This window comes from Cynocephalus volans, chromosome 2 (assembly GCF_027409185.1).
Source record: "Cynocephalus volans isolate mCynVol1 chromosome 2, mCynVol1.pri, whole genome shotgun sequence".
Taxonomy (NCBI): domain Eukaryota; kingdom Metazoa; phylum Chordata; class Mammalia; order Dermoptera; family Cynocephalidae; genus Cynocephalus; species Cynocephalus volans.
Window position 1 is genome coordinate 83,341,954 of NC_084461.1, and position 21,268 is coordinate 83,363,221.

The window sequence follows — 21,268 nt, forward strand, 5'->3', positions numbered from 1 at the left end:
GGATTAACTTTATAACAATGAAGAAAAAACAGTAAAATTGTTTTTAAGAGTTTTAGGGAAATATAATTGGAATAAACAAAGACAGTTAAGTCCAAAGAATTTCTGAGAGATCCTTATAATCAAAGAGTCTTTTTTCCTTTAATCTTTCTCTATATAATTGTTTTATAAGTAATATTCTTCAAGACTGTTGTGCCACAATGCTTTTCAAAGGCTTTCTGTGAAGATAAATAGCTAGCTAGACAGACAGACAGATAAACTAGCAATATACACCCAGCCACACTGATGATGACCTTGCATGAGAGTCACCAAGTTGCAAAAGAATTATCTATTAAAAATAAAAAGATGCATCTCCTTACATAGTGGCCATGCATTTTAGAGAACAAATATAATTATGTATATATTCTTTCTACAAAAGCAATTATTTTTCTTCAAGTGGAAATTTTGCAAGGGGCATACAAATGCTGTGAACTGAAATGGAAAAACAAATACATTGCTCTGTTCAGAACACTTCTCCTTGGCTCAACCTATCTCTCACACTCATGAATAAGATGGTGGACCTTCCAGTTATGTGAAAATAAAAAAAAAATGAGACTTGTTTGGAATAAGTCCTTATATTTTTGGCATGTTGTTTTTTCTCTAACTATGGAAAAAAAGAGGTATGTGGACACATCTTTTAACATGCATTTAACATGGGAGGGTGCAGAAGTTTATACATTAGTGAGATTCTTAATGGTGGTCAGAGTTGTTTTGTAATGCACCACCGTGTGCACTAAATGACACAGTTTTTCTGAAAAAGAAATGCAACTCACTCTTACCCCCCCAAATTTTCCTTATTTGGTGAAAATGTTGGGGGAACAACCAAGAAGAATGTGCATGACCAAATCAGTTGGCTAGTTCATGAATTGACAAGTTGCTTGACTCCTTATCACATCCAAGCATCAGTGAGCTCTAAAAGAAATTCACGTTTACTTCCAACATCTGTTCATATTTGGGAAGTTAGTACAATATACCATCCTTGCAGTGAACTAGGATGCTTTTGGGGAAAATACCCAGCTACTTTGTAGAATCACAAAACATTTGATTTAGAAGGGACCACAGCAACAATATTCTTCATCCCCTCGATGCCATGAAGAAGATTAGGAAAGAGACCTCAACTGGCCACTTCAAGTTTGCACACTAGGGTGAACAACCATCTCAGTTTCCCCATGTCTGCCCTGGTTTTAGGACTGAAAGTATCATGTCCTAGGAAATCCTTCAGTCTTGGGATGGTTGGTTTTCCTAAAATTAGGTCCAGATTTCAGGCCTTCTGATTACTAACCCAGTGATGTTTGTCCCACACATCTTTGTTTCTTAGAATCTAGTTGTTCTATTGCTAAAAAAAACTATGTGTATATATGTTTAAGTACTAATTATGTATTCCTTATATATTAAAGGTAAGAAATAAAAAATTTATTTATTTTTTAATTTTTGATTTTTTAATTTTTAATTTATTTTATTTATTGAATCAAAATTGATTATACATATTCTGGGGGTTCAACATTGAGATATGTTGATCAAACCAATATTACTAGCATATATATTGTTGCAAATTGTAATTATTCTTTAAGTCCCTTGTCCAACCTCTCCCCTTCCCCCACTCCCTCCCTCCTCCCTGCTCTAATTACCCTAGATTTCTTCTCTCCTTCTGAAAGAATAACGGTTACTCTGTTAATTGGTTGCCTATATGATCTGTCCAATGCTGAGAGGTGTGATCAGGTCCCCCAGTATTATCATAGAGCAGATGCTTCTTCTGTCACTCTGAAATAGGGTTTGTGGAGAGAGACATCCTCTTCTTTTTTTTAATTTCTGCTGGTGACTCTCCTTGTTTGAATGCACTCCAGTGGTTATCGAACCATCTGCATGGTGGTTGTGGTGTCTAGTCGCTTTCGCAGCAGCCATGGTTATTGTGGTGGCTGTGGTGGGCCACCCACATGGAGCTGTTTTCGGCATGCTCTTTGGTGCTGGTGGTGTGTCTGGTTGTGGGGTGTGTCTGGTCCCCTTCTCCATGCCTCTGGGCCCTGGGCAGGCCCTGAGGTGCTGGCAAAAGTGTGTCTGGTTGTGGGAGGGTGGTTCAGTCCCCTTCTCCGTGGCTTGGGTCCCTGAGTGGGCCCCAAGGTGCTGGCATGGTGTGCCTGTTTGTGGGAGGGTGGTCCTGAAATAAAAATTTTGGTTTTGGTTTCCCAATAAACTTTTTAGAGGATTATTCCCATATAAGACATGCCCTAAATAGTATTTCACTTCATTCTCTCTCCTGTCTCTTTCTTTTTAATCTTGGAAAGAAGTAGATTTGTGTTGTTATGCCTGGCTTAGGCTGATAAATCAAATCAGTAGACATTTCAAATAAACAAACAAAATGAATTTGAGAGGTTATAAGTGTTTGCAAGTGTCACCGTGGAGACAAGAGAATGGATTGTTGCCATGGAGACTTGCATAAACACTCTGCCTATGATTATTTCCATGTGAAATCAGATATGGAGGAGATTTGGGAAGGAGGTTATATAAACGGAGCTGGCACTCAGTGTGGCTGGAGATGAGGTGTGTAAAGGCTGGGGGATGCTAAAGCAAGTTTGTCAGTCTGAAATATGTCTGTGCTTACCATTGCTTCATTCATGAGCAGGAAAAAAAACCTTCAAGAAAAACCCCCAAGTTCAGAGAGTTGGGTGTGTGTGCTTCATCGGCTACTAAAATGCTGTAGGATTGGAGGTGATTCCCATTCACTCTTGAACTCCTTTGTTCACATTGGCTACTTGTCACTGTTATCATAACAAGTTCTATAGTATTATGATATAATAATAATGACAGCTAGCTTTTATTAGATGCTTTTCATGCTGCAGAGACTGCAATAAGCCTTTTATGGATATTAAGTCATTGAAGTTGAACAACACTTATAAGGAAATGCAAATATTATCCCCATTCTACCCACAAAGAAACTGAGGCACAAAAAATTAAGTACCTTGTCCGAGGTTACACAGCTAGAAAAGGGTGAAACCAGGATTCAAGTAAGGCAATCTGGTGGAAGGGCCTACATTCTTAAATACTACACTCTGATAAGAAGATAAGGTCCTTGTCTCTGAGGTGCTTCAAATATAAATAAGGAAATAAACATAGTTATGAAGAATAATGCGAGGGTAAAAGTATGTATTTCTAGTACATATATCTGGGAGGATCAGAGAGTCATGCTTGAAAGGCACAGACCCCAAATTATACCACCTTCCACTTCAGTGTACACATACTATTGATAGGCATTGAATATAATTTACCCTAACAAGTAAGCTTTTGGGTGAGTTGACTCAAGGTTGGACTCAGTTGGAATAACATTGGCTCCTCCCTATAAGCTCTATTTCCTTACAGAGCATCTGTGGACAGCATCCCATCCCCAAGTTGTTCTAATACTGCAAAGCTTTAGACAAGGAATTCCTAGTGATCCCAGGAAGCTTTGGTTGGCTAATCAACCTTCCCTGAGAAAGACTGATACAGAACCTTGCCCAACAGCAGGCGTCGACAGAATTTATTGTAATCTTAAAGAATAGCTATGAGAATCAACAAGCTTGGATAAAGTCCTTTGATTCAAATCCTTTATGGATTACTGATACACAGAGAGTCAAACTTCATTTTGTGCTGATGAGTACTCAGTTGACAGCCAAGTGTATAGGACCATCTTTCTCTGAGGGGAAGTAAGGGACAGTTTAAAGCACAGTGGATTTGGACCACTACAGGATTAAGTTGCTATGATTATTAAATTAGAAAATACAGATGCAGTGCTAGGCATCAAGTAGACATGCTGTACCTGGTAGCTTTCTCCCTCCACCACGTCTAACCCATGGGCCCTCAGCATACGAACAGAATTCCAGGCTGGGCTTATGTAAGTTGGATTGGAAGCCACCGATTTCTTTCTAACCCTTTGGATGCTGTCATTTATGTAAAGAGATTCTATTTTCCTTTTTCCTTTGACTGAAAGTTTATAGCAAAATATGAGACCCACCTGTATCTAGTAAGTGCATAGGATTTCATGGCATGATTTTTAATATACTGCGTGCCTAGCTTCAACTTACCTTCTAATCCTTATTTTCTCTTTCTCGCTTTTAAAAACTATTTATTTATATCTTATCTCACTGCATTGTATGAATTTTTTGTGCTTAAATCCTTATTTGGAAAAAAGTGGCCCAACCACTTAGCTACTCCTATGATACCCCAACCAATTACTCTGGTGCTCAGGACCTCCTCTTGGTCTCCGTACTTGCAGGTTCTGTGCTCAAGCCCGCCTCAAAACCATTACTACTCTTGCCTCAGCTTTAGTCTGGCTGTGATTTTCTGTTTCAATCCAATTCACCTGCTTTTATCTTTCAGAGATTTCTCATGATTGCTAGTCCATAAGAGTTTTCCATCCTGTTTTCCAGCAATCATTGGATTTATGTCACCTTCTGTTCTCTTCTGCTCTTTCTAGAGGTGGGAGGAGGAGGTGGAGAATGTGCTCAGTCTGCCATCTTCCTACAGTACCCCCTGTTCCCTTCATATTCCTATTTCTATCAGTCCTCTCAACATGTACACTCAGATGTCCCTTAGTAGCCTCAACTCTTGATGTCCAAAAGGAACTCTTACCTCAACCAAACCTGACTCTGCGTGTGTGTGTGTTCCTTGCATAACTAGGAAAGAAAGCATGTTGTATCCTGACTCCTCCCCTCTTGCATCTCTCTCACCCAATGAAAGTCCAAGCTTCTAGTTATTCCACACCCTAAATATTAGAGTCCATTCACTCCCTGTCATCTTTTTATTGCTATAGCATAATAGAATCCACCTACTATGTGAGGCACTCTTCCATACACTGAACAAAGTAGAGTAAGTCTTTGCTCTCATTTTAAAAATGTATTTAATTTAACAAATATCTCTATACTGTTTACTGTATGCCAGGAACTCTTCTAAAAGTCCATGAGATTCCATTCTAGTAGGAGACACACATTAGTGAGATGAGTCCTTCAAGACTCAGCATAGGTCCTCTTGGAACCTCTTCTAAATCTCCCAGGCTAAGCTAAGCCCAGCACATCTTGTATAGACCATTACCCCAGCATGTTTATGTGATTGCCTCTGCCATGGAACTGTAAGTTCCCTGAGGTGTACTCTTCCTTTTATCCCTAGTGTTTGACACTGAATAGGAACTCAGTAAATGTTGATTGAACAACTGCCAAACTAAGCTAATTTGATCACTTCACTTTGCTGCTTTAAACACTTTGATTAGTCACCACTACCAAAGGCTTGAGTTCACTTCCTTAGCAAGGTGCACAATGCTCTCAGCCTGGCCCCTCTGAACCTCTGGCCTCATCATCCCCAGTCACCAGTCATGCTCCTTTTGCTGCAGCCACACCAAACTATTTCTCATGCTCCCAAAATAATGCTCTCTAAAATTTCCCAAGACTTATTATGAGATGCTCCACCTGACTTTTCTACCTTTAATAAAGTCTTATTCATCATTCATAACCAAATTCAAAGATCGCTTATCCCCTCATGTCACATTTTCCCCCTAGGACTCGTTACTCACTTACCTATACAGTTGCTTAGATTCATTTATCACATCATATAGCAATGACTTATTTATGGGGTTTATCCCCCTCTCTACTCACTCCATGGGCTTTAAGTTCTTCAAGGGCAAGAATTATATTTTACTCATCTTTGAATTCTTTCTACTTTCACATGGCACATATCTCAGCTCCTAGAATAAAGCAGATGACCAAGTAATGTTTAAAGTAACAAATGCATGACTGAGTAAGTGGATGTGTGAAGCTCCTCACTACTATGTAGGATGGTTAGAGAAGAGTCAAACCTCATCTTATTTGATGTTTCTACAGAAGGTAACACTCAAGGTCTTATTCTCAAACCAAATTAGGAAACCTTACTTTCAAATGCCTCTTCTAAATAAATACACTTGGTTTATTGGCTGGCCGCACTCTCCATTTTTGTTATTTTTCAAATGTAAAAGATTATTTGTCCTTGGAGTGTTCTTTTTCCCACTTCTACTGCCTTAGTATGTCAGCACCATCCCCTACTTACTACCTTCTGCACAGTTTATACATAAGACAATATTAGTCTCTTGAAGGCAAATCTCTATTTTCCAATTTAACATAGCTTTGGGTTGTTGTTGGAGAGGACCCTTGGAGCCTGCCTCAAGTCCACATACTAGTAAAGTGGATGTTGCAAGTGAAAAAACAGCAACAGGCATCTACAGAGAACCTTTGAGAAAATGGAACCCATGTTTTCCCTGACCCACACAAACATCAGGCAAAAAGGGGTCACATTAATAGTAATAAACTGTTTCTCTAGCTCTGACCTCCACTTAATGTTATAGGACCTCAAACCTTTTGCAAAACTTTCCATTCCATCCTCAGATATTTCCGAAGGGTCCTAAGAAACATTTGAAAAGTTTCAAAAAGATAAGTCCTCTCAGCATCCATGTGGTGTCTGCCGTGTTCTCCCGGCCTCTCCTCTCACGTCTGCAGGTGTCTGCTGCTAAAGATTCCCGGCTCCTGCTGTCCAGGTTGTTGGTCAAAGGGCAGCTGTGCCGACTTCCATTGCTCCTAATGCCGCTGGAAAATGTCCAGTCATTGACGCTGCCTCCTGTGAGAGTCAGTGATGCCGTGAGACGCTGCCTCACCTGCCTGCTCATGGTACCACTGCTGGGCCCCACACTACTACCACCACCAACACTGTCTCCCCTTGGTGGCCATGACATGCTATGCAGGCCGCAAAGCTGTGTGGAATGTGTTCCCAATCTCGCCAAATATTTTAAGGAACTTAGTAATTTCCATTTTAACTTTCAGACTCTGCTCATTGTGTTGTTTGAAACCAAGCAAGTCGGGTTTTGGAAACAAGCTGAATTTTACATTTTCAATATCCTCAGACTCACCCCTCAAGCCCAGTGACCACACTAAGCTTATATACCTGACTCTCCCCTTGCTTAGGACAAGTTTGATCCCAGAAGGCTCCTCAGCCATTCATGCATATATACATACTGAACCCAACCTGTGGCTGCATCCTGGAAACCCAAGCAAGCTTCCTTTCTACAGACACAAGTATTCACACACATACATACACTTTACTGTTGAAAATAGGAGCGAGAACTCAAAACTTTTGTGTTTTCTTGGCATTATGGAATTGTAGTTGTAAGAAAGTGAACACAAATAGTCAGGCTCCCTCAGCTGTTCACAATCTTGCCAACATGACTTAATGTGACTGTTGTAAATACATTAACTGTGCATGTGTGCCCAGGTGTTCCCTGGTTATCTGACATAAGTATAAAGGACAAACAGCTCTGATCCACAGTACCCCCAGGATGCCCCCAGGAAGCCAGCAGGGGGGCCGCTGCTGGAGGCTGCTGCTGCTGCTCTGGAGGCTGCGGGCTGAGCTCGCATCTGAATGGAGCATGTCAACTTTGTGGGCACAGCTCCCAGAATCTTTTTCCAGCTACCTAGGTCATGACCTGCATATGAGGGGTCTGTGACCCAGTCTGCACAACAGGTTTGAAGGGTCTGTGACCCAGACAAACAGTATTTTTCTGTGGTGCTGTGGAATTCTTCTAAAAAGATAAAACCTGGTATTACCTCATTTACTTTGAGGAATATCAGCTGGGATAGCTCAAAATAATAGTTATTTTTTGAAAGACAGGAGACAGTTTCTCTCCTGGATGGAAGAAGTCTGAAGGTAGGCAGTGCAGGGCTGGCTGTGAGTTTCTGTCAGTTTGTCAGGGCCTAGACTACATCAGTCTTTCTGCTCCTCCATCCTCAGCGTGTAATGTCCACCTCTTGACCCTGGATGGCTGCTGGAGCCTCAGGCACTGTAACTTTCCCAGCCTGTGGGAAAGAGGAAGGACAAGGAAGGACATGCTCCTTCTTTTTGAGGACACTTTACATACATCGAATTTGCATACATTTTCACTTACTGCCCATCAGCCAAAACATGGCCGCAATGCCACATTTAGCTACAAAATAAGCTGGGAAATGTAGCTTTTGCTATAAGTATCTAGGTTTCCAGCTAAATTAGCAGTTCAACTACCAAGTAAGATATCAAGAATATATATCTGAGGGTAGCTGGGAGTCTCCACAACAAGATATGGGTTTCTTCTGTCCCCTTTTCTCCCCTTTTTTTAATTACTATTTTTTAATTGACATGTAATAATTGTACATATTTATAGGGTACAGAATGATATTTCAATACATGTATAATAATGCATGATGTTCAACTCAGGGTAGGTGGCATCTTCATCACTGCAAATATCTATGATTCCTTTGTGTTGAGCACATTTGAACTCTTCTAGCCATTTGAAAATATATAAGTTATTAATTACAGACACCTAGCACTACTACAGATCACTAGAACTTATTCTTCCTATCCAGCTGTTTGCCCCATCTGTTTATGGATTTAAAAACAGTACAAGCACATCATTCAATTGCTTGTGCCAATCATACATCGTGGGACAAGACGATGTATTGAGAACCTAATTCATGTTTCATTCTCAATACCATTGATAGATTTCCTTCCATACTGAAAAGATAATGGAGCTTTTTGTTTCTATGCCTAACTGAATCTTGTGTTGTGGGGTCAAAAGCAGAAGGTGCCAGGTACATGGCAGGTAAACTCAGCCCCAACATTTGTTTTCAAGGCATAAGCTACTGAAAGCAATGACAACGAAGTATCTCAAAGGGAAAGCAAAAATGGGGAAGTTTGGGGAAAGCAGAAATGGATCAACTTGAGGAAAGAAGCTTTAACACTTCCTTGAGGCTGAAGGAGCCAGGGTCTTGGTCATCCAGTGAGTGAGGGGACCTGTGCTATGCTGATTCACAGCACTCTGGGACACACACACCTACTATGTGAGAATGGCCGTGTGTTGCAGCTCAGGAAGTCCATGTGGTCCCTGAAGCACCTGGGAAACATTTCCTATGCCCAGCCTTCCCAGAGAGAATGACCAAGGCGAACCCAACACCAGGGGGCCCTTTCCCTGTCTTTTCGATTTACCAATCAACTGAGACTATAATTCAACCCTAGAGAAGCAGAGGCAGCTCCTGAATGAGACCAAGGATGCTGTCGGGCTAGGCCACAGACCCCTCTGCCCTGTCCTTTGCAGGTCATGAGTCAGGTAGTTGAAAAAAGATTCTGGAAGTCGATGGCAAGGTAGACATGCTTTATTCAGATGTGAGCTCTGCTGGCCAGTGGATCAGAGCCGTTATCTTTTATACTCAAAGTACACAATAGGGGCAACGAGCCAAGGAGTATATGGGCACACATGTGCCGTTACACTACTCTTATATAACTTGTTTACAATGGATGTGCTGAAATGTGCCCAGCCAGTTATGAGGTAAGGGGGCCTGACTATACTATTTTCCTCACAGATGCACTTTTCACCACCTCAGACAGATATAGTTTTATGGATAATCTTATTATTCAGACACAGTATTTTCTAAGTCTACGTGTTGTTTGTTAATATTTATTCCTGCTATGAAGGGTAGAGCTGAAAGCAGAGCTCTACCTACTTGTTAACCTTGTATAATATTCTTGGGTAGCTTTTCTATCTCTGAAGGTCAAAGATAGAAGTAAGGGGAAATGATATTGATTACTGAAGAAATGATTCATCTTAACTCATCTTGATTCCATACTTCATCCTTTGTTCTTTTTTCCCACATGTATTTAATACTACATCGTCATTTTTAGGCTATAAACTCCTTGAGGAAAGTTCTTGGTCTATTCTGTGATATGGACCACAGGTGTGTTACATTGCTAATTTGACCAACCCTTTGTCAGATGATCGTTGCTGATGAAATTCGTTAGCCAGGATTTTTCTGTTTGAGCTGGATTACTCAGAAATCAGATCCAGGGAAGAGCTCTCTTCTTGTCAAAGTTGGGCGGGGGGAGAGGGGAGGGATTATTTTCTATTGGCACTCACCATGGTTCTTTCACTGTATCTGAGGCTTGTTATAAATTTATTTGCCAGAACCAAGTCTCACAGGGAAACCCAAGGTGTTACAGCCAGCAATATTGATGATTTAGTAGACAATGTTCTTTTCTCTGAACTTCAAATGAAACCAGTGGGTTATGAGGACCATCTTTCAGCTGAGTCACAAAGACAAGTTCCTGCCCTCTTGCAGTTAAAAATTCATGAAGCATTTTTCCAAAAGGCTTTTGAGAATCAAGCTTGGTTACATTTTTTTTTCCCTGTTCCTACTTTAATGTTTTCTATATGATTAAATGCCTTAAGAGGCCTTCATTTTTGTCAAAGAATTGTAATCTGGTGTTTCTGGTTAATCAATAATAAATGTTGGGCTTGGTTACCACCTAGTTACCCTAAATGAAAACAAAAGCATTACAGGGAACCAAACAATAAACCAGAACTATAAATGTCAGTTAGCTTTACTGTGCTTTGCTGCAAAGGTTGGCAAACTTTGAAAATTGGCATGCCAGGGTTGTCCCCCAAAGGTGGATAAACCTAACTGCCAACAGGAACTGGAGAGATTTGTCAGCTGCTGCTTCTACTGTCTGGTGATAGTTCTCTCAACAAGGGGAATCTTTGGTCCAGGGGTTGGGGTGGAAATGAGGGGTGAGGTGGCAACTGATTCCCTTGATAATAAAAACTGGTCTGTGTCTCATAATTGGCCCACATGCCATAGGTTGCTGATGCCTGCATTAGTACCACACAACTGGGTTTTAAACAGTAAGTTTCAATCACAGATGCAATTGCTTTTGCTATTAGAAAACTATCAAAAGCCATTAGAATATTTCCATCTGTGGTGGCCATATTATTGGAAGAAAAGCAGGAATCTTTGGGAACTTGATTTTCAGGATTGTTAATGTCATGTAGGGGAGGGAAAAGGCTCCTTTTTACTTTTCTAGGTTCTATGGTTGGTCTAAGAATTAAATTGACATAAGACAGATTAATAGAAGAAAAAATTTAAATTATGTATGCATAGAGTACCACAAACATATGAGACTCTGGGAAGTGGCCACATGATGGAGACTTGTGTATCATCCTGAGCCATAAAAAGGAACAGGAGTTTGGGACTTCTGCGGTAGAGACAAACTATGGGAGGGTATGGGGAGAAAATGTATAGTGAATAAAGGTTGCCTTGTTATGTGGACTAAAAAGTCTCTCAGGTGATAAAAGTTGTTTCTAAGTAGTTTTCTTCCTGGTACAGATATCTTCACTAATAAAAATTTCCTTTATAAAAGTAAATTTTCTTAACAAAAGGAAACATTTATACTTTATTTTAGGCAGTTGAGGGGGAGATAAAGAGCTTTTACTGTATTGCCTGGTTCTCAATTTCTTTTATCTCAAAATAATCAATATGCCAAAGTGACATATTGTGTGGTGATATATAACTTGCTGCCCTCTTGCTGTTAAAAATTGAAGTGCTTTCAAATTGCTCTTGAGACACAACACTATACCCGAAGTCACTTGACCCTGATGCCAGAGGGTCTAATCTGTGGGGTATCCTATGAAGATTCTAATCTTATCTCTGTGCCTTGTGCTCATGAAGAAGTTCAGTAAATCCCTGTGGTCTATTTTGTGTGCAGCTTTGAATCCTCCCTCTACATACGTAGTCAAAGGCAAATGTCAGAACCCTTAAGAAAACCTGGAACAGTCATACACAATAATAATAATAGTAATAGCAATAATAATAACACCACCTCCCTTCTGAAACCTCTCAGAAAAGCAAGAAAGCTTCTTTCCCTGAAGTCCCCAACAATCATCTCAAGTCTCATTGGACCAAATTTGATCACAAACCCATCCTAGGACAAATAACCATGACCAGGAGGTGGGATTATGCTGATTAGTTTAGGTCTGAGCCAGGGTCCCCATGACTAGAGGCAGAGGTACATTGAGCCAAGGGGACATAGAGCTTTATCCTAAGTGCAAAGGCCTTCTGCAGGTGGGTAGGCAAACCCAAGAAAGAATGGTGTAGTTCCTAAGAGAAGGGGAGATGAGAAGATAACCACAATGTCCATAATATTATTTATTTAGCACTAATATTATTTATTTAGCACTCATTCTATATTACAACAGTTATAAGAACTTTTTCATTTATTCCTCAATGACAAAAAAGAAAAAGGGAAAGTTTCGAATTTTACGCACATTTTCAGATGAGAAAATTGAAATTAAGAGAGGCTAAATAACTTATTAAAGTCACACAGCTAGGAAGTGGCAGATCTGGTATCTGAAGCTAGGTGGTCTGACTTCAAAGCTCAAACTTGCTCAGTCTCACATATAATGAAGTCTTTTTAAGCTTCGCAGAGCACACTGAGGGAGGCAGGTGTTGTCCTGGGCTTAGGAGCCCAAGGATGCTAGAATCAGATTCAGTTAATTAGCACAACTTCCTCCCCTCTTGTGGTTCTGTCAATAGTCACCTCTTCAGGCAACCACTGCCACCACCACCACCCCCCACTTCCACTAGGCCCCTCCTACTTTCATTTACACTTCCCCAGAGACCAAAGGAAGGCATTACAAGGTGAGTATGATTTCCTGTGAACAGCATCCCCACAGAATAGGAGCAGCCTGTAGGAGAATGGTGAAAATGCTTCATGTATCATACAAAATGTTGGGGACAAGAGGAGAAGCTGTCCCCTAGCTGTTGGTTTCCCTTGGATGTGATCAGACAAGCTCTTATTATTACAAAGAAATAACTATATTACTATAGCAAATATGTACTTTACTTCAAAAACTGGGCAAAATGATTATTTCTAAAAAATTTTTTCATTAAAACCAAGTAATATAATGTATAAGACATTAGCTAATAGCATTTGTAAGGGCGACCAAAGCAATTATGTCTAGTGTTGAAAGATAACAGAATGCTCTTGTGGTGATGATGAGACTGGACAAAATGTCACATCCACAGTCATGAATAATATCTTATTCTGTTAGTTCTTGAGTCTTAGTTCTTTGCATAACCCAGTTTGTGTCTCTGTTTCTTCCCAAACGAAGTTGGTTTTGGGAATCAAGCCAAAAATCTGTAGCAGGACAACTGATATATACCTGATTCGTACAGCTCACCTGACAGTGAGATCCTCTCAATCCATCTGATCCATTTTGTGACATTTTATTTGGCAGATTTAAAGAACTGAACTATAGAGAGCTGTCTGAGTTTACCAGGAAAGTCTTGCCTTTTTATTATTCTTGTGTTCGCAGGTGGTGTCATGATTCATAACTCATTTTAAACTGAATATTTGTGGCCTTTATCAAACAAACCATGTTAATTTAATAAAGTTGGGTCAAGGAAGGATGAAAGAAAAAGATTAAGAGAAAATTCGTTTGGAGTTATAAGCCTACAGAAGGCTAGGAGTCCTTCAGGAATTGATATATGCTAATTAAAGGGTACTTATATTGTTTTCTGGACTAGACTGTTCATATAAGCATCGTAGTCATAGGTCTTTTTTGTTTCTTTGCCAGATTTATTGAGTTATAATTGACAGATAAAAATTTTAAGTTTTAATTGAGCCAAGTTTTCAGGTTTCAAGTAAGTTTAAAAAATTGAATAAGATGAGTTGTTACATTATTTGTGTCTATTTAAGGCAACTTTCAGTTGATTATAAGTGAGAGAGCTTTTTGAGATATCAGCATTAATTTTAAACTGTATCGATCCATTCTACACATATTTGGTAAGCTCTCCTGTGTCAAGCACTGTGCTCCTGTTAGAAAAGCAGTGATAAATATAATGGCACAGTTCCTGCCAGCAGTGGGTCTCACTACCTGATCAGAAATAGAGAGAAAAATAAACATAATAAATACTCTCAAATTTGAAAAATTCTGTGAGGGTTAATAATAGAGGGCCGAGTGACAGAATTACATGTGGGAGGGAGGGAAGGAGAGAGGGAGCAACTCCATGTGGGGTATTCAAGGGAGGCTTCTCCAAGGAGGGTGAGAAGCCATGCAAATAGAGAAAGAAACAGTGTTCCAGGAGGAGAACACAGGAGGTGAAAAGCCCCCGCAGAGAGAAAGCCTCCTTTACCCAGACACAAAAGCCTGAGTAGGGAAAATAAACTGAAGAGGGGAGATACCGAAAAGCAACATTTGAAGTGTCTGTAAGTGGAGATTTCAAGTAAGCAATTGGATAAACAGCCTTTTTAGTCCAGAGCAAGGTCGGGGAGGGCTACAAAGTGGGCACCTGTCAGCAGTCGGTAAACACTGTGAAACAGTCCAGGGGCGCGGAAAAGATCGCCCGGGAAGGGAGGACACAGAGGAGAGAGACTCTAACACGGACCTGTCAGGACAGAAGAAGCGGCCCGCAAATCAGTCATCTCAGGAGGAACACTGAGGCGACGGCTGGCCCGAGAGGCCCGGGGAGGGGCAGAGCTCCCGGTTAGAAGGTGACATGACGAGCACATGCAGTTCTCCCCTTTCTACGCCAAGACCCTAGGAAAGGACATCAAATAAACTTCTTTAAAAAGACGTGAACCAGCTCCGCCCGTCGTGGAGGGTGCCGGGATGGCGTGTCGCTGCAGCCCCGGCCCGCCTGCAAGGCCTTCCCCGGGGTGCACCCCGCCTGTGCAGGACCACAGCACCCTCCTCGGGACCCTCGGCCCACCCAGAACTTCATTAAACCATGGTCGCAAGTCCACACAGTTGTTCTGAAGAACAAGAAGGCCTCCAGTTCTCATGAGTTCGCCCGGAAGGCCAGCGACGCGGGGGCATTGGCGACGTCGAGGAAGAGGACCTTTCCTCACCTTCTGGCCGAGCCGAACTCGAAAGTGGCTTTGGAAGCGGCAGCCCAAGTCCTAGGAAACCTCGGCGAGGTGAGGGTAAAACCGGACCGGTCCCAGGCAACGAAACCTGATGTTCCCGCCAACGACGAGGTCGCCAAGAGGAAGGGCGGCCGTGACGGCCAGCTACGCAGGAACGCCAGCGGCGGCGCGCGAGAGCCCGGCGCACAGCAGTCACGCCCTCTCCCGCCCACGTCCCCCACCGCCCAGACCTTGGACCAGAACGCTGCAGTGACCCCTGGATCACTGCACGGGAGAAAACCCACCTAGAAAGAGCCTGTCAGCTTCTCTCCAGCCACAACACTGACTTAGATGAACGGAGAAAGTGTAGCTGTTCGGGGCTTCCCAGGGAGGTCCGACCTGTAACCTGGAGATCCTGTCGGGCTATGTCCCAGCAAATACTTAGAGGAGGACGTTGACCTTGCTGCAAAAGTATTTTGGCTTCATTGACCAGTATTATGCCTCTGGGAATGAAGAACATCACCAGGATACCTGCAGAATTACACTGACGTTTAAGGACGGATCCTCTCCTTCCATTGTCCCAGCAACGGCTTGTACAGGAGATGTCTGAAAGAATTCTATTGGGGCCGTCCGACACCCTGCCAGTGGGTATGTAACGGAGAATTAATGACCTGGTCCCTCCGCTCTTTGTCCTCGTGGAAGAGGATGTGGAGAACTTTGACTTGACCAACTTGTCCCAGGACATGCTGCAAAGCATCGACGCTTTTGGTGCATGGGAAAGCTGCTAGAAGCTGAAAGCTGCACATCCTGGGATCCAGAAGAAGGTCAAGGCACTGGAAGAGCTTGTCAGCCAGATTGACGAGCGGGTACATAATCACTCAGGAGGTACGAGGTCGAATACCTACAGTCTGCCCTTCAGTAGATGAACACGCTTGTATGGGAGCTCCCTCTTCATTGCACCATCACCCGTGCGACACATACCAGATCAAACCAGAAGGGTTCTCCCACTTTCACCTCTATGTGTGTGCAGCTCTCTTGATCAAGTGGAGGAACGAGATCTTGGATGAGGAGGACTTTCAAAGTCTTCTCATGCTGCTGCAAAACTTACCTGCAATCCACTCGGGCAATGAAGAGATCCGGCTGCTTCTCTCAGAGCTGTACGGAATCAAGAGCATGTTCACAGATGCCCTCGATCACTACTGCCGATGGGTGCCATCTCCCCCAGGGACCCAGACTTCTCCCATTTCTGATGGCAGTCTGATCACTGTGGTCACCCTGTGAGCGTTGGATTCAAGCCAGGAACCACTCCTGCTGTAAAAAGCTCACACCCACCATACAAGTCTGAACTTTTTGGTGTCCACGACTCCATGTCTCTGGATGTGTGTCTTGGACCACTGTCAGTATTCCATGCCATGTGGCTGGGCCCAGCTCTGAGAAAGGACAGAAAAGGAGATACAGTGTTGTCTGCCCCTTTAGAAGAAACTGTACAAAAAAAGTGGAAGGCTCAGGGTCTCAACTCACATTGTCCCTAAGTGGATTGGCCGTCTCTTACCTCCAGGCCCCACATGATGCCTCTGCTTTTTGTGACATAGTCTGATTTGGTCGCAAGTCAAAGACACTATATGTTTCCAGAAGGCTCCAGGCCCTTATTCCCTCCCCTTGGTTTCCTAACCCTTCCCCTTCTGACCTAGTCTGAGCTAGTGAAGGGCAGATTTTTAAGGCCATGGTTCTAGATCAAAGAGGCACCAAAGCTTATAACTCTGGGAAGAGGCCTACATCCAAGGGCTAGGAATTTGACTTTTCCTTTTCTCACCAGATGTCTGTATGTGTGCATGTGTCTGAGAATGTGCGTATACACGCCCATCAGCATTCAGTTACATATCTGAATTTCTATGTTCGAACTAGCTTCACCATAGCCAGTTGGGAATGGCCCCAATGACCAAGTGTCCCTTGAGAAGGATAGGGGAAGGGGTAGGAGAAGGGGCCTTTTACCCCTCCAAACTGTTTTCCATGATACCCACCCCAAGATATTATGTGTAAATTGTGTTATTATGTATATGGGAAACGATGTACAAATATACGTCCTCTTTGTAGCAGATATAATTTTATATTCATAATGTTCATCAACATGTGAAGCAGTCTAGGTCACTAGCACAGATGAAGTTGCCAAGCAGGTGGCTTCAGCATCTCCAGGTTGGTTTCTGGATGCCGTTATGGGGGAAGTGAAATGGGAATTAGTGGGGTAAGTATGGCTGAGCTGGTGGAGCTGCTTTGAAAACCTGTGGCAGGCATCCCAAGCATCGGTGTCTCAGAGTTTTCCTCTCCTGCCCTTTCTTCCCAGCCATTCCTGGGCCTTCGTGGAGCACCCACCCTACCCCTCCCGGCTCCCTTCAGCACCCTTCACCCCTAGCAGCCTCCCCCAGAAGGACTGCAGAGGCAGAAGCCCTTTCTGCATGTCGTGCCCCTGCCTTTCTCCCTCACTCCTTGAGCCTGGGGAGGGCTTTTGTTTTTACATTTTAAAGTCAGCATTGTATTCAGGACAGAAGCTGTGATTGACTAGTCAGTGACAGGAAAGGGGTTTCTATGTGTCGCTGGGCTGTGGGGCTCTTCTGAGAGAGTGGCATTTGGTGTCCCCTGTTATTGCCATCTCACCCTACACAGCTCATGAGATGTGTGACTCATGTTCGATTTTTGGTGTTTGGTAGTGGAGACAGGGAAGGAATAGGGGCAAGAAGATGTCATCCTCTTGGGAAGCCAAGATGTCCCCAGTGGGTGATACCCTTGCATCTTTGCCAGTGAAGTCCCACCACACCACTTCACACCAGTATGAGTTAGGTTTCTTATCTGCAGCTGTTTTCCAAGCATTCTTCCTAACCCCTTTCTCCCAGCTTCACAGAGCGAGAGGGCTGGGACCCTACCTCAATTGGACTAATTAAGGAAGGCTTCAATCAGACTAATTAAGGAAAGACACTTGTGTTACCCCCTAAAATTAAAAATGAAATAAAAAGACGTAAACCCATAACAATAAAACACCAGGAGAAGAGCAGTCATCAGTAGCTTCATACCAATAATTTCAGTGCTTTCTGGAGGATGGAAATCAGAAGGAAGAGTGACTGAGTGTGACAGAGGAAGCTGCAGCTCAGAGAACACATGGGAGAGACCCAGCCTGCCCTGTAGAATCCTGGAGCAGCCCAGGGTATGCCAGGTGTGAAAGACCAGAAATGAGGGTTGGGGCTGAAGACAGGGTAATAGAGTAAAAGCAATTATACATAGCTGCTTATATTCCACCACACTCACCCCTCCCTGCATTCTGAATTTCTGGCTCATACTTAAAGATGAATAGATAATTTAGAATCATTAGATTTTTAAGGAAAGCCTCCAGCGTGAAAGAGATCAAGATAAATCAATAGGTAATGATGACACTGGAGGAAGTGAAAATTTAATATACGGAATAGAAAAGACTTCAAAACACTTTATTTCACATCTTCAGAATATTTGAGAAACTATAGCATAATAACACAAGAAAATGATACTATGAAAAAAGAAGCAATCAAAACACATAGGAAAGTTTTGCAACGATGAATATGCTAATTACCATGATTTGATCATCACACATTGTATACATGTATTGAAATATAACTCTGTACCCCATAAATATGTACAATCAATATATGTCAACTAAGAAATAAATAAATAAAATAGGAAAGTTGTCTTGAATATTAAAGTCTGACTGCCAAAATTAAAAATTCGATGGAAGGATTACAAATCAAAATGGAAAATTTACTCATAAAGTAAAACAAAAACATTAAAGAAATAGAAAATATTATTTTTAAAATTTTAATTTATCAGTATACATTGTAGTTGGTTTTCATGTCCCTTTACCAATTCCTCCTTTCCCCATTTCTTCTCTCCCCTCCCCCATCAACATCATATCTATTCACTTAACAAGTTCAAGAAATTATTGTGATTGCTGTGTCTCCCTCCCCATTTGTTTGTTTGTATACTTATTTATTTTTATTTGCTCCCGCATATAAGTGAGAACATGTGGTATTTCAAGAAAGAGAAAATATTATTTTAAAATAAGATCAGAAATGTAGAAAGAAAACTAAAGAATAGCTGTTCCAACGACAGACGAATGGAAGTTCTAGAAAGAGAAAACAAATGATAGAGAATAAATTATGAAAGAAATAATGCAAGGATATTTCAAACAACTGAGGGACATGACTAGAGATTTAAAGGTTCTACTGAGGACTTATCATGATGAGTGAAAAGAAAGGACCCATACCTAAGCACATCTTGTTGAAATTTAGAATCACCAAGGATACAAACAAGATCTGAAATGCTCTCACGATAGGAAAGTGGAGGGTTAAACTTACAAAGAAACAAGAATCACCTTCTCATCAGACTGAATTAGCAACACTAAGTACTAGAAGAACAAGGAGCAATGTGAAGTTCTGAGAGAAAATGATTTTCAAACTATAATTCCAAATCTAGATAAAGCATTATGTGTGAAGATCGAAGTAAGCACTTTTATTTATGCAACAACTCAGACAAATTTACTTCCCATATAATTTCCTTGTGTCATAATAAAACAAGGGGTAGGCAACAATAAAAGATGACATGGGATCCTGAAAACAATAGCTGTAACCCAGAACTATGAAGGAAAGTCTCAGAATCATAGCTCAGAGAGAAGAAAGTTAGATAGTTCTCAGAGGAAACGCTCCAGGACCAAACTAGGTTAATGGTTCTCACTTTATGCTCCCCTTATCCCCCCCACCCCACCCTGGCCCCAATCTAGGGAACACAGAGACCTTTTCAGAAAGTCTATGAGATCAAAATTATTTTCATAGTAGTATTAAGAAATTATATGCCACTTTCAATGCCTTAACCTTTGCACTGATGATGCAAAAGCAATGGTGGTTAAAATTGCTAACACTTTAGCCTAAATCAGTGTGGTAGTACCAAGCAGTACCAGTGGGCAAGGAATTATTCCCTGCCATGCACTTTGGTAAAGAACAAAATGACACCTTTTATTTAAGAATATCTTGTTGAAAAAGTAAAGATTATTAATTTTATTAATCTTGATCTTTGAGTACATATCTTTTTACTATTTCTGTGTGTCAAAACAAAAAGTGTGCATAATTCTCTATCTACCCAAGTTTGCAGGCATTCTTGGGGATAAACAATTGTGTAATTGTTTGAGTTGTGAGCTGAATTAGCTGCTGTTGCCACAAAACGCCATTTTTTTCTTGACTGAACAACTGATAGACAAACTATGTTTATTCAAACTTGGAGTTTGGCAGACATTTCTAAAATGAATGAAATGAGTTTGTTGCTTCAAAGAAAACAACAGATGGTATTCTTTGCCAAGGATAAAATACAAACTCTCAGGAAGAAATTAGAATTTGGAAAAATTATATGACAGATTCCCACTATGTAAAGACCTTTCTTAGGAAGGAAGGAAAGACCACAGTATTGTGGTGATCTTACAGAGGGAGGGAACATTCCTAGGGCTGCAAAGTGGAGTTGGGGGAAGGGGGGAGGGTGAGGGTGGTTGAGGGACAACTTGGTCGGGACAAGGGGTATAAAAGCAATTTCTGGTAATTTGTATCTCATGAATATTCATAATAATAAAAATAAATTTAAAAAAGAAAAAAATAAACTGAAAAACTTCATAATCCTCTTGGAAAAAAAAAGACCTTTCTCATGAGATCAGTGGTGATATTAACAAATGTCATCATTTGATATTGTAAAAGGAAATGTGTCAACATTTGGAACATCTATATAACACATTTAACCAACATTTTCTAAATAACCAATGCATGATGTTACAAAATCATCCATGAGCAAAAAGCATTTAGAGTATGAGATAGATCAATAGATTTTAATGTAGCAGAGTATGAAAACCGCAATGATATGATGTCAGATTCTGCATTGCCATTAACCTTTAGGAAAATGTTACCTGTCCTGTTTTGGTGAAGTATAAGAGAACAATATTCATAATAGCATTATTAGCTCTTCAGTGAACATTTACAAGTCATAATGTAAGCACTCCATTGGTTTTTAATTTTTAGACTCAACTTATAAGCCTAATTATTGTTACACAATAAATAGTAAATAGTATCAACCTTGTCAATTCAATAAACAAATACAGAAGGCAGAAAGCATGAGGTAGAAGTGGGAAGAAGAGACAAAGCATAGGGCAGGAGAACTAATTCACTCACCTTAGAAAAAGTCAAAAGATTACCTATAGTTGATGGAATAAGAACGTGTTGGCATTTTACTAAATATTATAATGAAATGGCAATTAACATTAGCAAGTATAATGCTATTGAGAGAATGGGAAGGGAGGAATGGTAATAATAGAAGGAGTTAAATATTCATTTATCATCACAGAAGTAAAGAGATAATGTCAAAAATCAGAAAAAAAATTTATATAACTTAGAAATACGGAGCTGACTACCAGAAGAAACAGCTTTTAAAAATTAGAAATTAGTGCTTCTGGGGAGAAGGAGAGGACATAGGACATGGTGGCATT

General features: G+C 41.2%; 1 pseudogene; it reads left to right on the top strand.

Moving 5' to 3' along the window:
* The first annotated feature begins 7,360 nt into the window (after positions 1-7,360).
* On the top strand, positions 7,361-16,011 carry LOC134370536 (TBC1 domain family member 22B-like; annotated as a pseudogene).
* The last annotated feature ends 5,257 nt before the right edge of the window (positions 16,012-21,268 follow it).